General features: G+C 47.5%; 1 pseudogene; it reads left to right on the top strand.

Moving 5' to 3' along the window:
- Window positions 1-2,343: 2,343 nt before the first annotated feature.
- Window positions 2,344-14,870, top strand: part of LOC119960281 — a 51,974-nt pseudogene continuing 39,447 nt past the window's right edge.

The raw sequence follows: 14,870 nt of genomic DNA, 5'->3' as shown, positions 1-14,870 counted from the left end.
CCACACCGACCCCTGCCCTTGGCGCCTACCTGTCTCCCGTCCCAGCGCTCAGGCCCTCCCCCCACACGCCAGGGACCCATTAACCCAATTGTATCCCACCGTGCCCTTTCAAGTCCCGCAACCAGCCCCTAGCCCATACCCCTATCAGAGGCCCCGATCTCCCGCCAAAAGGTACCAAGCGCAGCCCCCCCCGGTTGCAATTCCCCCCAAAAGACCCTAAACAGTGCACCCTCCAGCCCGCACTCTCTGTCCAAGCTGAAAACAATCTTGGATAAAAGTTTACAGTACAGGATAGTTTAACAAATCGCCGCCACACAAAAGGTCTGAGAGCCCAAAGTCCTTTAGTTCCAGTCCAGCTTCTTTTAATAAAAGTCCTAATCAGAGCAATTTTGGATTAACAAGCCGCCGCCACTGTACAGCACTGAAAGAACCAAGTGCCCATTAGTTTAAGTCCAGCTTCTTATCTTTAATAAAGGTCCAAACCTGTTCTGGTGTCTCAAAATAGTAGTGGAGTTCCTCAAACGTCACCCAGAGCTTTGCAGGATACAGCATTCCAAACTTCACCTCCTTTTTGTAGAGGGCTGCCTTTACCTTGATGAATCCTGCACGCCTCTTGGCCAGCTCCGTTCCCAAGTCCTGGTAAATGCGCACCTCGCAGCTCTCCCATCTGCTGCTCCTCTCCGCCGTGGCCCATCGCAGCACACGTTCCCTGTCAGCAAGCCGGTGAAAGCGGACCACCAAGGCCCTCGGTCGGTCGCCCGTCCTGGGCTTCCTTGCGGGGGCTCTATGCGCCCCATCCAACTCCAAGGGTTGAGGGAAGGCCTCCGGTCCCATCAGCGCCTCAAGCATACCCGTCACGTATGCGCCCACATCCGACCCCTCGCAGCCCTCGGGGAGGCCAATGATCCGTAAATTCTGCCTCCTGGCTCTGTTCCCCAGCTCTTCAAGCTGCTCCTGCATCCTCCTCTGACGGGCGTTCAGCTCCTCCACCTCGTGCTCCAGCTCCGTTATCGTGCCCGCCTGACTGGAGAGCTTCGCCTCGACCTCCCTGAGCGCCTTCCCTTGGACCGCCTGTGTCTTGACCATTCGGTCCATCACCGCTCTCATCGGGTCCAGCGTGTCCCTCCTCAGCTCAGCGAAGCAGTTCTTGAAGAACTCCATCTGCTCCTCCCTTGGCCAGTGAGCCCCCGCCGTCCGCCATGCTTGGCCGCCCGGCCTGGGGCCCCCGCTGCTCCCGCTTCGATCTTTGCCGCTCCACTCGACCACTTCTAGTCCAGCTGCCCATACCCCGGAAAGGAAGCCTCTTCCCTATCGTCTCCTTCACCGATTCAGGCTGCCAGGTCCCAAAAAAGTCCGTTAACAAAGGTCCGTTTCCCCATCGCGGGTGGGAGTGATCCGACCTGTGACCTGCCTCCTCGAGGGCGCCACCGGAAGTGTCGCCAGGTATCGTTAAGATACCGCCACAAGTTTCAAGGTCAAGTTCAAAGCAATAAAACCATACACCAATTAGTAAGTTCAAACAAATGAGTTTATTATAATACAATTATAAACTACTCATGCACACGCTAAGATGACTAAACTATTCCTACCACTAAATAGACCAATACTTATCTGAATAAGGAACTGCCGGATCAGGGGACAAGGGCCTCTTGCTCTGCACTGGGTCCGCAGACTTCAGGTTGGTACGGGTTAAAAGGGGTCAGGAATGTCTATCTCTGGTAGCGATCGTTGTGAGACACTTACTTGCTGGCGGCTGCTGTCCGAACCTCTCCTCTCTCGGTCAAGGTCTTCTTCGGTAAAGGCTGGTCAAGAGAGGAGGGCTGGTCAAGAAGAACAAACTGAGTTTGTGACCTGTCTTTTATAGGTCCCAGGGTTACGCGCCCTTTTGGGCGGACCCTTTATCTCTCTGTAATCTCCTCCATTCCCTTCTCTATATCTCTGTAATCTCCTCCATTCCCTTCTCTATATCTCTGTAATCTCCTCCATTCCCTTCTCTATCTCTCTGTAATCTCCATTCCCTTCTCTATCTCTCTGTAATCTCCTCCATTCCCTTCTCTATCTCTCTGCAATCTCCTCCATTCCCTTCTCTATATCTCTGTAATCTCCTCCATTCCCTTCTCTATATCTCTGTAATCTCCTCCATTCCCTTCTCTATCTCTCTGTAATCTCCATTCCCTTCTCTGTCTCTCTGTAATCCCCTCCATTCCCTTCTCTATCTCTCTGTAATCTCCTCCATTCCCTTCTCTATCTCTCTGTAATCGCCTCTATTCCCTTCTCTATCTCTCTGTAATCTCCTCCACGCTCTTATCTCTCCCAGTCTCTGCAATCAGCTCCAACCTCTCAACCTCCAAGGTCTCTGCACTCCTCTCATTCCAGCTTCCTGACCATTCCTGATTTTAATCACTCTGTTTGTTATCCATGCCTCGAGCAAAGGCCACAAACTCTGGAATTTCCTCCCCAAGCCTCTTGACTTCTCTATCTTCCTGTCCTCCTTTAAGATACTCGTTAAATCCAACTCTGACCATCTGCCTCTTATCTCCTTACATGACTCTATGTCAAATATTGCTTTTTATCCCACCTATGGAGCACCTCAAAACGGTCCATTACACAAAGGGCTCTAAATAAATACACAGTGTTATTGATTTGGACATGTATCACTGTTCATTCATCATCACTGGGTGAATAACCTGTAACTCCAGCATTGTGGGAGTCCCTTCACCACACAGACAGCAGCGATTCAAGAAGGTCAAACATCATCTTCTCCACAGGTAACTGGGGATGGGGAATATTTGCTGCTGGTCTTGTTGGTGAAAGGAGAAGGGAGTGGGAGGGGCTGATTGGCTCTGGCACAGAGAGCCAGCACAGACAGGACGGGCTGAATGGCCTCAGTCGTTATTGTGACCAATGATTCACTGATAAAGAGGTGATGCTGGCGACCAGGGAACAACCTCTGGAACCAATGGCCAACCTCATACAAAGCAGCTCTTCATTGATCTGGGGGCTGCGGCCCCGCTCGGTGTAAACAGGGGGAGAAGGATCCGTTCAGTTTATTTCCGGAGACACTCTGTCCACCCACCGGACCCTGCGCCCCACCATCCCCCCCTTTACCCATTGTGGACACGTCTGCCCATCACCCGCACTGCGCATGCTTCACTCACGGTCCAGCCCCGCCCCTCATTCACTCCCATTGGTTGGAGGACCAGCCGCTCCTGTCCGCACATCCAGGCCCGCCCCCTCTATTCCTATTGGTCCGGTACTGCCACCAATCACTCCCCAGGCATTGTGATGGTTCAGGCTGTGATTGGTGCATTCGCAGTACAGATTATCGCTGACGGTGCGAGGAGCAGGAAAAAAACAATGGAGCGACTTTCAGGAATGGAGCCAGTGGATGGCCAGGGAGCAATAGAAGCTGCGGAGTGAGCCAGGAGGCTTCATAAATACCCCGTGGAGGCTTCAACTCCTGAGTAAAATGTTAACGGTCCCATCTTAAACAGCACCGAATAGAGTGAGAGCTGAGCGGTGACAGGCCCGGGTTACTGGCCGCCATCTTTACAGAGGACAAGGTACCGCAGGGCCATGCGCTGAGAGCCTGGACCGGATACCAACTCTCTCGGATTGACTGGCTGGAGTCTCCAGGATTTTATTTTATTCATTTGTGGGAGTCACTGGCTGAGCCAACATTTATTGCCCATCCCTAATTTCCCTCAAACCGAGTGGCTTGCTCAGCCATCTCGGAGGGCATTTACAGAATCAACCACATTGCTGTGGTTTGGAATCGTGTCGGCCAGACCAGGTAAGGATGGCAGATTTTCTTTTCTGTTCATTCACGGGATGTGGTCTTGGTGCGATTCATGCCGGAGTCTCTGGAAAATCATTAGGACAGTAAACAGGGTTTTGGGTCTCTGAAAAATAGTCGGCCCCTCAAACCTGCTCCTCACATACAAACTAGGAGTCGGCCCCTCGAACCTGCTCCTTACACACAGACTAGGAGTCGGCCCCTCGAGCCTGCTCCTTACACACAAACTAGGAGTCGGCCCCTCGAGCCCGCTCCTTATACACAAACCAGGAGTCGGCCCCTCGAGCCTGCTCCTTACATACAAACTAGGAGTCGGCCCCTCGAGCCCGCTCCTTATACACAAACCAGGAGTCGGCCCCTCGAGCCTGCTCCTTACATACAAACTAGGACTCGGCCCCTCGAGCCTGCTCCTTACACACAAACTAGGAGTCGGTCCCTCGAGCCTGCTCCTTACACACAAACTAGGAGTCGGTCCCTCGAGCCTGCTCCTTACACACAAACTAGGAGTCGGCCCCTCGAGCCCGCTCCTTATACACAAACCAGGAGTCGGCCCCTCGAGCCTGCTCCTTACATACAAACTAGGAGTCGGCCCCTCGAGCCTGCTCCTTACACACAAACTAGGAGTCGGTCCCTCGAGCCTGCTCCTTACATACAAACTAGGAGTCGGTCCCTCGAGCCTGCTCCTTACACACAAACTAGGAGTCGGTCCCTCGAGCCTGCTCCTTACACACAAACTAGGAGTCGGTCCCTCGAGCCTTCTCCTTACACACAAACTAGGAGTCGGCCTCTCGAGCCTGCTCCTTACACACAAACTAGGAGTCGGTCCCTCGAGCCTGCTCCTTACACACAAACTAGGAGTCGGTCCCTCGAGCCTGCTCCTTACACACAAACTAGGAGTCGGCCTATCAGACCTGCTCCACAATTCAGTAATTTTAACGTCAAGTCCGCATTCCTTCCGACCCCAATAACCTTTCATCCCCTTGCTTATCAAGAATCTATCCATCTCTGCCTTAAATATTCAAGGACTCTACTTCCACTGCATTTTAAGGACAGAAGTGCCAAAGTTATAGAACCCAACAGTGCAGAAGGAGCCCATTCGGCTCCATTGAGTCTGCACCAACCCTCCGAATGAGCACCGCACCCAGGCCCACTCCATCCCACCCATTTCATCCTCATAACCCCACCCAACGTGCAGACCCTTGGAGACCAAGGGGAATTTAGCATGGCCAATCCACCTAGCCTTGATTGGATTTGATTTTGTTTATTGCCATGTGTACCGAGGTACAGTGAAACAAATTTTTCTGCGAGCAGCTCAACCGATCATTAAGTACATGAAAAACAATACATAATGGGGCAACACAAGGTACACAATGTAACTACATTAACACCGTTATCGGGCGAAGCATACAGGGGTGTAGTATTAATCACGTCAGTCCATAAGAGGGCCATTTAGGAGTCTGATAACAGTGGGGAAGAAGCTGTTTTTAAGTCTGTTCGTGCGTGTTCTCAGACTTCTGTATATCCTGCCCGATGGAAGAAGTTGGAAGAGTGAGTAAGCTGGGTGGGAGTGGTCTTTGATTATGCTGCCCGCTTTCCCAAGACAGTGGGAGGTGTGGATAGAGTCAATGGATGGGAAGCAGGTTTGTGTGATGGACTGGGCTGTGTTCACAACTCTCTGAAGTTTCTTACGATCTTGGGCCATGTAGTTGCCATACTAGGCTGTGATGCAGCCCAATAGGATGCTTTCATCTGTAAAAGTTGGTAAGAGTTAATGTGGACATGCTGAATTTGCTTAGTTTCATGAAAAAGAAGAGACGCTGTTCTGCTTTCTTGGTGGTAGCGCTGGCGTGGGTGGACCAGGACAGATTGTTGGTGATGCGCATACCTAGGAATTTGAAACTGTTAACCATCTCCACCTCGGCCCTGTTGATGCTGACAGGGGTGTGTACGATACATTGCTTTCTGAAGTCAATGATCAGCTCTTTAGTTTTTCTGACATTGAGGGATAGATTGTTGTTGTTACACCACTCCACTAGGTTCTCTACATCCCTCCTGTAGATATTGAAGATGTTGAGGGATATGGGGATCTTGTGGGAAAACAGTGCTGAGGTAGATCGGCCAAGGATCTCATTGAATGGTTGAGCAGACTCGGTGGGCCGAATGGCCAACTCTTGCTCCTATTCTAATCTCTGTGTTCTGGTCAGGAAGCAGTGAGCTGAGCTTGGATCTGTCAATCAACATGAATCAGCACCTTCAGGAGAATTGGGAGGGTGAATATTAGATATAGCAGAGTGAGAATGGAGGGAGAGTGTGTGGGATGGAGATTTACAGCTTTCGGGGAATAAGAGAGAGGAAAAAATGTGACATAGAAACTAGAATTGTCTGTTCTGAGTTTCAATCCTGTACTGACAGTAATGAATTTTGTAAATTGTTTTCACAGGATATTAGACGAGGAGGAATTACAGATAGAAATCTCAAACGTCACGTCTCGATCTGACAGTCACTCGATTCCCTTCAACCTGAATACCATCGGGCTTTGAATCTAGATGGAGAAATGTTTGCCCGAACTGTCAGCTTCTAAAGATTTCAAACATCTGTGTGATTGGAAAAGCACCGAGACCCACACAACACACACCCCAGTGAGAGTGTTCCAGTGAACTGACTGTGGAAAGAGCTTTAACCAGTTACACAGCCTGAAAAAACTTCACACCATTCACAGTGAGAAGAGACCCTACGCGGATTCGGAACTGATTGTCGAACCTGGAGAGACGAGGAGACCCAAAACATGGAGAAACCGTGGAAATGTGGGGAGTGTGGGAAGGGATACGGATTCCCATCTCACCTGGAGATTCATCGACGCAGTCACACTGGGGAGAGGCCGTTCACCTGCTCTCAGTGTGGGCAGGGATTCACTCGGTTATCCAGCCTGCAGAGACACCAGCGAGTTCACACTGGGGAGAGACCATTCACCTGCTCTCAGTGTGGGACGGGATTCAGTCAAGCATCCCATCTGCAGTCACACCAGCGAGTTCACACTGGGGAGAGGCCATTCACCTGCTCTCAGTGTGGGAAGGGATTCATTAATTCATCCACCCTGCTGAGTCATCAGCGAGATCACACTGGGGAGAGGCCATTCACCTGCTCTCAGTGTGGGAAGGGATTCATTAATTCATCCACCCTGCTGAGACATCAGCGAGTTCACACTGGGGAGAGGCCATTCACCTGCTCTCAGTGTGGGAAAGGATTTACTGAAGGATCCAGCCTGCAGTCACACCAGCGCGTTCACACTGGGGAGAGGCCATTCACCTGCTCTCAGTGTGGGAAAGGATTTAAGGAAGTATCCGACCTGCGGAGACACCAGCGCGTTCACACTGGGGAGAGACCATTCACCTGCTCTCAGTGTGGGAAAGGATTTAAGGAAGTATCCAATCTGCGGAGACACCAGCGTGTTCACACTGGGGAGAGGCCATTCACCTGCTCTCAGTGTGGGAAAGGATTTATTGATGTATCTAGCCTGAAGTCACACCAGCGCGCTCACACCGGGGAGAGGCCATTCACCTGCTCTCAGTGTGGGAAAGGATTTACTGAAGTATCCAATCTGCGGAGACACCAGCGAGTTCACACTGGGGAGACGCTGTCCACCCCTCAATGTGAGACGGGATTGCATGTTTCACCACACCTGCTGTGACACCAACAATTTCACAATTGATTACAGGGGTTGGATTCTGCTGTTATTGTTTCTGCTCTGCACCCAGGGCTGCATTTTGTTCATTCTGACAGGTGGTCAGTGGGGATGGTCGGAGGGTTTCTTTCTGCTGGACTGGCCGGTCTCACCACTTTGCCTCCAGTGGGCTGATGCTCTTTGAGCCTTGTTGCTAATACCTGGCTTCAAATTGCACAAGGATCACAAACTGAAAGGGTGTTTGGAATTTTGAAGGTATTTAGCGCCTATTCCTGTTTGGAACCTCCCAAAGCATGCCACGCTGCCATGGAGATGGGCCCTAGTGTTTACATTTTTTTAAATTTAACTGATCTCGATATCACCAGGGATCCGGGTCACTGTCTGTGTGGAGTTTGTACATTCTCCCCGTGTCTGAGTGGGTCTCACCCCCAAAACCCAGGGCCGGTGAATTGACCACGGTAAATTGCCTCTTAATTGGAAAAAAAGAATTGGGTATTCTAATTTTAAAAACAAAATATCCGGGTGTTACTCACTTATCTGGGTGTTACTGACACAAGAAAACTATCTGGGTTTGAGGGACAAGTTGTCTGAGGTGGACTGGGAAACTGATGGGAGACAGGGAATAGCTAATGTATTAGGAATTATTACATGTTTACCAGGGGGTCGGTTAGCTCAGTTGCCTGGACGACTGGTTCGTGATACAGAACGAGGCCAACAGCTCGGTTCGACTCCCACACTGGGTGATGGTTAACCATGAAGGCCCGGCCTTACCAACATTACCCCTCGCCTGAGGTGTGGTGACCCTCAGATTAAATCACCACCAGTCAGCTCGCTCGCTCTCTCTTTCTTGCTCAAAGGGGAATGCAGCCTGTGGTCCTCTGGGTATTTTGTGATTTTTATTTCACAAAAATACAGCAAATATAGATTCTATTAAAGTACAAAATTCCAACAGGAAAAGTGATTCAAACGTGGCAAACAAGAAAAGTTAAGTATTTGATTTATTGTCACATGTACCGAAGTAGTGAAAAGTATTTTTTCTACGGCCAAAGGACACAGTACGTAAACAAAGTAGACACAAAGAATAATCGACAGAACATTGACAAATGGTACAGCAACAAACAGTGATTGGTTACTGCAGAACAAGGGGGCAAACAGAGCAAATACATGAGCAAGAGCAGCATAGGGCATCGTGAATTGTGTTCTTACAGGGAACAGATCAGTCTGGGGGGTGGGGGGGAGTCGTTCAGGAGTGTTGTAGCTGTTGGGAAGAAGCTGTTCCTATGTCTGGATGTGCGAGTCTTCAGACTTCTGTACCTTCTGCCTGATGGAAGGGTCTAGACCAGAGGTTCTCAACCGGGGTCCACATGGACCCTGGGGGTCCATGTAACATTACTGAGGGTCCACACAAAAGAAATACCGAATTGGGGGTCCACGGTGATATTTTAGTGGTCCATAGAGCAATTCTACTTCAGAATAACTGTTATTACTGAGAATTAAATTTTTACAGTAATCTACGCCATATTAAAATACTAAAAGTAGAAATATTCATGTAGCTATGAATTTTTTATGGCAGTTAAGTAGAAGAAAAAAACTTTACATTTGACAGTGTCGCAAATTTAAAGTTACCTAGAACAAACGGAGGTGAAAATCACCTATCGTTTCTCCTTGACAAGTTTAATGAATGATTTATAACAGTAATCACTAGAAACTGTGTATATTTGATATGAATTGGTTATTTTTAGAGTAATTTAATTCAATTTAGTCAGTAAAAAGTTTTTTTCATTACTTTTCATATTAGAATATGTTTGGCAACGTACGAAAATACCGCTAATCCGTTTCCAACCCTCGCGGTAAGGTAGATGGACTTTAGCCATCGGACAAAATATAAGGATTAGTTTACCACGCATATAAGAAGCTTTTTTTTCTGTGGAATGGCTATGGGGGTCCACAAAAAAAAATTAAGAGGAAAAGGGGTCAATGGGTTAAAAAAGGTTGAGAACTCCTGGTAGACGAAGGCAATGCCTGGGTAGGAGGGGTCTCTGATAATGCTGTCTGCCTTCCTGAGGCAGCTGGAGGTGTATCCAGAATCAATATGGGGGTGGCAAGTTTGTGTGATGGGTTGGGCTGAGTTCACCACAGTCTGCAGTTTCTTCCAATCTTGGACCGAGCAGTTGCCATACCAAGCTGTGATACAGCTGGATAGGATGCCCTCTAGCGCACATCTGTAGACGTTTGTGAGAGTCGATGCAGGCATGCTGAATTTCTTTAGCTTCCGTAGGAAGTAGAGAAGTTGTTGGACCTTCTTGACTGTTGCATCAACATGAGTGGACCAGGACAGACTGTTGGGGGTGGTGACCCCCAGGAACTTAATTGACCATCTCCACTTTTGAGCCATTGATGCAGATGGGGGTGTGTGTGTCGTGCTACGCTTCCTGAAGTCGATGATAAATCCCTTGGAAATGGAAATATTCCATTAGATCAAAGGAAGGGGCTCATAAAGTGGTCAAAATAGTAGTAATGAATGAATCAGTAATTATAGTAAAGGACTGGGTTTTATTTGCTGTAAAATTGTAAAAGCTCAATTCCTGTAAATGGGCAATGAGGATAAATGTACCGGCAAGAGAGACCTTCCCACCCTGATTAGCCTCAACATTTGATACTATATGAATAAGGAATTGTACAGAATCAGGTAAAGGGAGAGTATGAAACTGTTCGATTGTATTCCTGTCCAAGATAATGAGAGAAGGTGGAGTCAGTAATTGGGAATCCAATTCAATTAAACTAGTGCCTAATTGACCAATGGTTATGTTACAACAGGCCCAACTCTGACATGAGGTAATGGTCACTTTGGGGATAAAGGTCGAGGTTCCGAAGGTCTTCCTTGCTGGCCAAGTACTGAAGACTCTCGAGACCGAGTTCCAAGGAAATTACTGTCAAAGAAGGAGCCAGGGAGGGTTACACTTCCACAGACTGATCACCTGCGTGAAGTTATAAACGTCAATGTCTTCAAGTCGTTCAGTAAATCTTGCTCTTTTAATAAACATTTAAAATTTACTATCCAGAGAATTCTGCCTTTGCTTTAATTGGTTAAAATCGTGTCTGAAACAGTGAAACAAAGTGAATTTATTAAATGGTAAGTTGGGGGTGGCCGAGGTCAATTAAGTTACAGATAAGAAGATCAGATAACATCAACCTTAGATTTAAAAACTTGCATTTCTGTAGCTCCTTTCACAATCACAGGACATCCCAAAGTGCTTTACAGCCAAAACAGTACTTTTGAAGGGTTGTAACTGGTGTAATGTAGGAAAAACATCAGCAAAATTATACACAGCAAGATCCCACAAACAGCAATGTGATAATGAGCAGATGATCGGATTTTGGTGATGTTGATTGAGGGATAAATATTTGCCAGGACACCGGAGATAACCCCAACTCTTCTTCACAATAGTGGCCACGGGAACGTTTACAGGAACTGAGAGGAACAGACAGGGCTTCAGTTGAACATCTTATTTGAAAGAAGGAAACTCTGACAGTGCAGCACTCCCTGAGTGCTGGGGCAAGGAATATTGGATGTGAATTTTTTTTTTGTCCTCGAGTCCCTGGACTGCTACCTCACAGCGCCAGGGATCCGGGTTCAATTCCAGCCTTGAGTGACTGTGGGGTTTGCTCCCTGTGTCTGCGTGGATTTCCTCCGGGTTCTCCGGTTTCCTCCCACAGTCCAAAGATGTGCAAGTTAAGTAGATTGGCCATGCTAAATTTCCCCTAAGTGTCAAAATGTGATGTGGGGTTCTGGGGTTACAGGAATGGGGTAGGGGAGTGGGCCTAGGTAGGGTACTCTGAGGGTTGGGGCAGACTCGATGGGCCAAATGGTATCCTTCTGCACTGTCAGGATTTCATTCTGTGATGAAACCCAATGGGTGTGGAGCAAACATTTCAACATTTGTTACTGAGATGGATTAATTCAGCACAGACAGCAGGGATTATTTGAGGGAATACCACAGTATCGTGAGAAAGGAAATTCAGTGTCAGGTGAGGGGAGCTGGGATTTGTAATGGAAGATTTGAAAACTAAAATAATCGAGTAAGAAGGGAGAAAATGACAGCAAACTAAATAATCCATAAAGGACATCAGTTAGTCTCTGCTTATTAAAGAGAAATCAACAATTTATCACAGTGTATGTGAAACAAAACTGATTTCTGACATATATCCAGAATCTTATCCCCAATCCCAGTTATTTAGTGATTATTAATATCAGCAATAAACTCCCAACTGTCAGCATGAAGATGGTTCAGTCCTTAACGTGATTAACAGCAGCAATAACAACTTGTATTGATATAGCACCTTAACATTGTCAAACATCCCAAGGTGCTTCACAGGAGTGTTAACCTCAACACTGAGACTCAACAGGAGATATTCGGACCAAACACTGGGTCAGAGAAGTTTTAAAGGAGAGGAGGGAAAGTTCGAGAGGTGGGGCCGGTTAGGGAGGAATCCAGGGCTCAGCATCCAGGCAGCTGAATGCATATCCAACACTGGAGGAGAGACGGAAATCGGGATGTACAAGAGCCTTGAATTGGAGGAGCAGAAAGATCTAAGTGGGATGTCGCACTGGAGGTGGTTACAGAGAGGGAGGGGTGAGGTCAGGGAGGGATTTGAAATAAAATCTGAGAAGTGTAAAAGTTGATGCATTGTTAGAAGGGGCACCAATGTAGATCAAATAGTACAGGAGTAATCGGTGAATGGGACTGAGTTAGGATAGAGAGGTGGTGGGTAGTGGTAATGTAACTAGTAATCCAGAGGTCAGGCAAATATTCTTGGGTCATGGGTTTAAATCCCAATATGAATTGGTGGTATTTAAATTCAATAAAATCTGGAATTGAAAGCTAGTCTCAATAATGGGGACCATGAAATTGTCGTTAAAAACCCTGGTCTGGCCGACCTGGGCAGCGCGGTAGCATACTGGTTAGCACAATTGCTTCACAGGTCCAGAGTCCCTGGTTCGATTCCCAGCTTGGGTCGCTGTCTGTGCGGAGTCTGCACGTTCTCCCCGTGTCTGTGTGGGTTTCCTCCCACAGTCCAAAGATGAGCAGGTTAGGTGGATTGGCCTTGCTAAATTGCCCTTAAAGTCCAAAATTGTCCTTAGTGTTGTGTAGGGTTACTGGGTTATGGGGATAGGATGGAGGTGTGGGCTTGGGTAGGGTGTTCTTTCCATGAGCCGGCGCAGACTCGATGGGCCGAATGGCCTCCTTCTGCAGTGTACGTTCTATGAACTATGTGACTCCAGACCTAGAGGAATAAAGTGACTATTAAACGCCCTGAGTTGGTTGTAAACTTCAATCAGGATGGGCAACAATTGCTGGCCTTGCCAGTGACATCCTGTGGAAGAATTAAACAAAAGGCACCAATGTTCCAGATTGACGGCAGCTGGGATACGAAGGGAAGCTCAGAGGGTTCAGGAATATTCGGGTTTAGAAGATGTAACGGTCTGAATGAGAGTTTCAGCAGCAAACAGGATGAAGCAGGAGGAGACCGGAGATGTCACAGAGGTGGATGTAGGCTGCCTTGGTGATGGATCGAATATGGATCAGAAAATCAGTTCAGGGTGAAATCGATGCTGAGGTGATGAACAGTTTGGTTCAGACGCAGTCAGTGGTCAGAATAACAACAGAATCCACCCAATACAGTCAGATGTGGATATGCTGGTGCGTCAGCAGGTTCAGTGAATGAGTGAATCCCTTCCTAAACTCAGTGCAGGTGAATGGTTTCTCTCCAGTGTCAGTGAGTTGGTTTTTCATCAGATATTTAACACTTTAAAATCTTTTCACACAGTGCAAACAATTAAAAGGTCCCTTAAATGAGTGAACAACTTTATGGGCAGCGAGGCTGGAAACACAAGTAAATAATTTCCCACATTTGGAGCGAATGAACAGCATCTCTCCGGTGTGGGTGTATCTGGAGACTGGACAACTGATTAAATCTTTTCTCTGACGCGGAGCCAGTTTCACGTTTTTTCCTCGCTGCAAATGTTCCAGTGTTTCTGGAAGCTGGATGATTCAGTGAATCCCTTCTCACACACACAGGGTAGGTGAATTGTCTCTCCCCAGTGTTCTGGTGTCAATGAGTTCCCAGCTGGGATGGAGAACTGAATCCCGTCCCAGTCGCCACATTTCTCCCTGTTGTGGATATCCTTGTGGCTCTCCAGGTTGGATGATCAGTTGAAGCCTTGAATGGGATTACACAGGTTATACAGCACAGAGACAGGCCATTCAGCCAGCCAGTTTGTACTGGTGTTTCAGTTCTATTTGAGTCTCCTATCATCTTTGTTTCTCCCATATATATATATATATGTGTGTGTCCAGCCTCCCTATACATACGTTGATACTATTCACTTCACCCAGTGCCTGTGGTAGTGAGATCATTCTCACCATTCTCTGGCTGAAGGAGTTTTTTCTGTATTCCCTATTGGATTTCTTGGTGATGATCGTATTTTGTGGTTTCTAGTTTTGCTCTTCCCTACAAGAGGAAACGTTGAAACCAAGAATAAAGAGATCCAGTCTCTCAATCCTTTCCTGATTTATAAACTCACACATTTTTGGTATGATCCTTGTGAATCTTTGCTCCCTGTCCAGTGGCTCCATCTCCATTTGATAATGTGGGGACCGGAGAAATGGAAAGTTCAGTTTGCTGAGGGGAGGATCCAGAGAATCCAGCACCTTCTCAGCCCAATGTCTTCATTTGCAGCAAATGTGTCAGACATGTCTTGCCACAGAAAGGCTCTTGAACTATCCCAGGCAATATTTAAAACAGCTGAACACTTAAGATGCAAACTATTATCTCACAAGACAGAAGGTTGCCAATGATGTGAGCTGAATAGAACCACACCCTGTACTCTGCGTATGGTGTAACCAAGGACCCAAAGGATTATCATAACTTCCTTTCACTTATTCCCCTCCTGGCCCTCTGCTTTATTTATTTTCTCTGTTGCTCTGAGACCTGTTTCTCTCCACCATCTACACTCACAACTTCCAAGTAAGAAGTGACCCCCTTATTCTTTGCACCAAAATGTACTAACGGGTTGGTACAGACTCGATGGGCCGAATGGCCTCCTTCTGCACTGTATGTTCTATGATCTATGTACTTCACAGTATCCGTTGTACATCATGCGTCAATTATTTGTCTATTCAGCAAGTTTAGAAATGTCCTCCTGTAATTTGTTGCAGTTCTCCTCGTTTCTATCTCCCCAGTTTAGAGATTGTGTATTGGTTCCCAAAGTCCACGTGGTGAATGGAAATTGTGAACAGCCGTGGCCCCAGCACAGATCCTTGTGGAACATCCCTTCCTACCTTCTGTCACTCTGAATAACTCCACTTTACTCCCACTCTCTACTTTCTG

This window comes from Scyliorhinus canicula, unplaced genomic scaffold (genome assembly GCF_902713615.1).
Source record: "Scyliorhinus canicula unplaced genomic scaffold, sScyCan1.1, whole genome shotgun sequence".
Taxonomy (NCBI): domain Eukaryota; kingdom Metazoa; phylum Chordata; class Chondrichthyes; order Carcharhiniformes; family Scyliorhinidae; genus Scyliorhinus; species Scyliorhinus canicula.
Note: the sequence above shows the minus strand (reverse complement) of the source record. Positions and strands in the feature narration are given on the sequence as shown.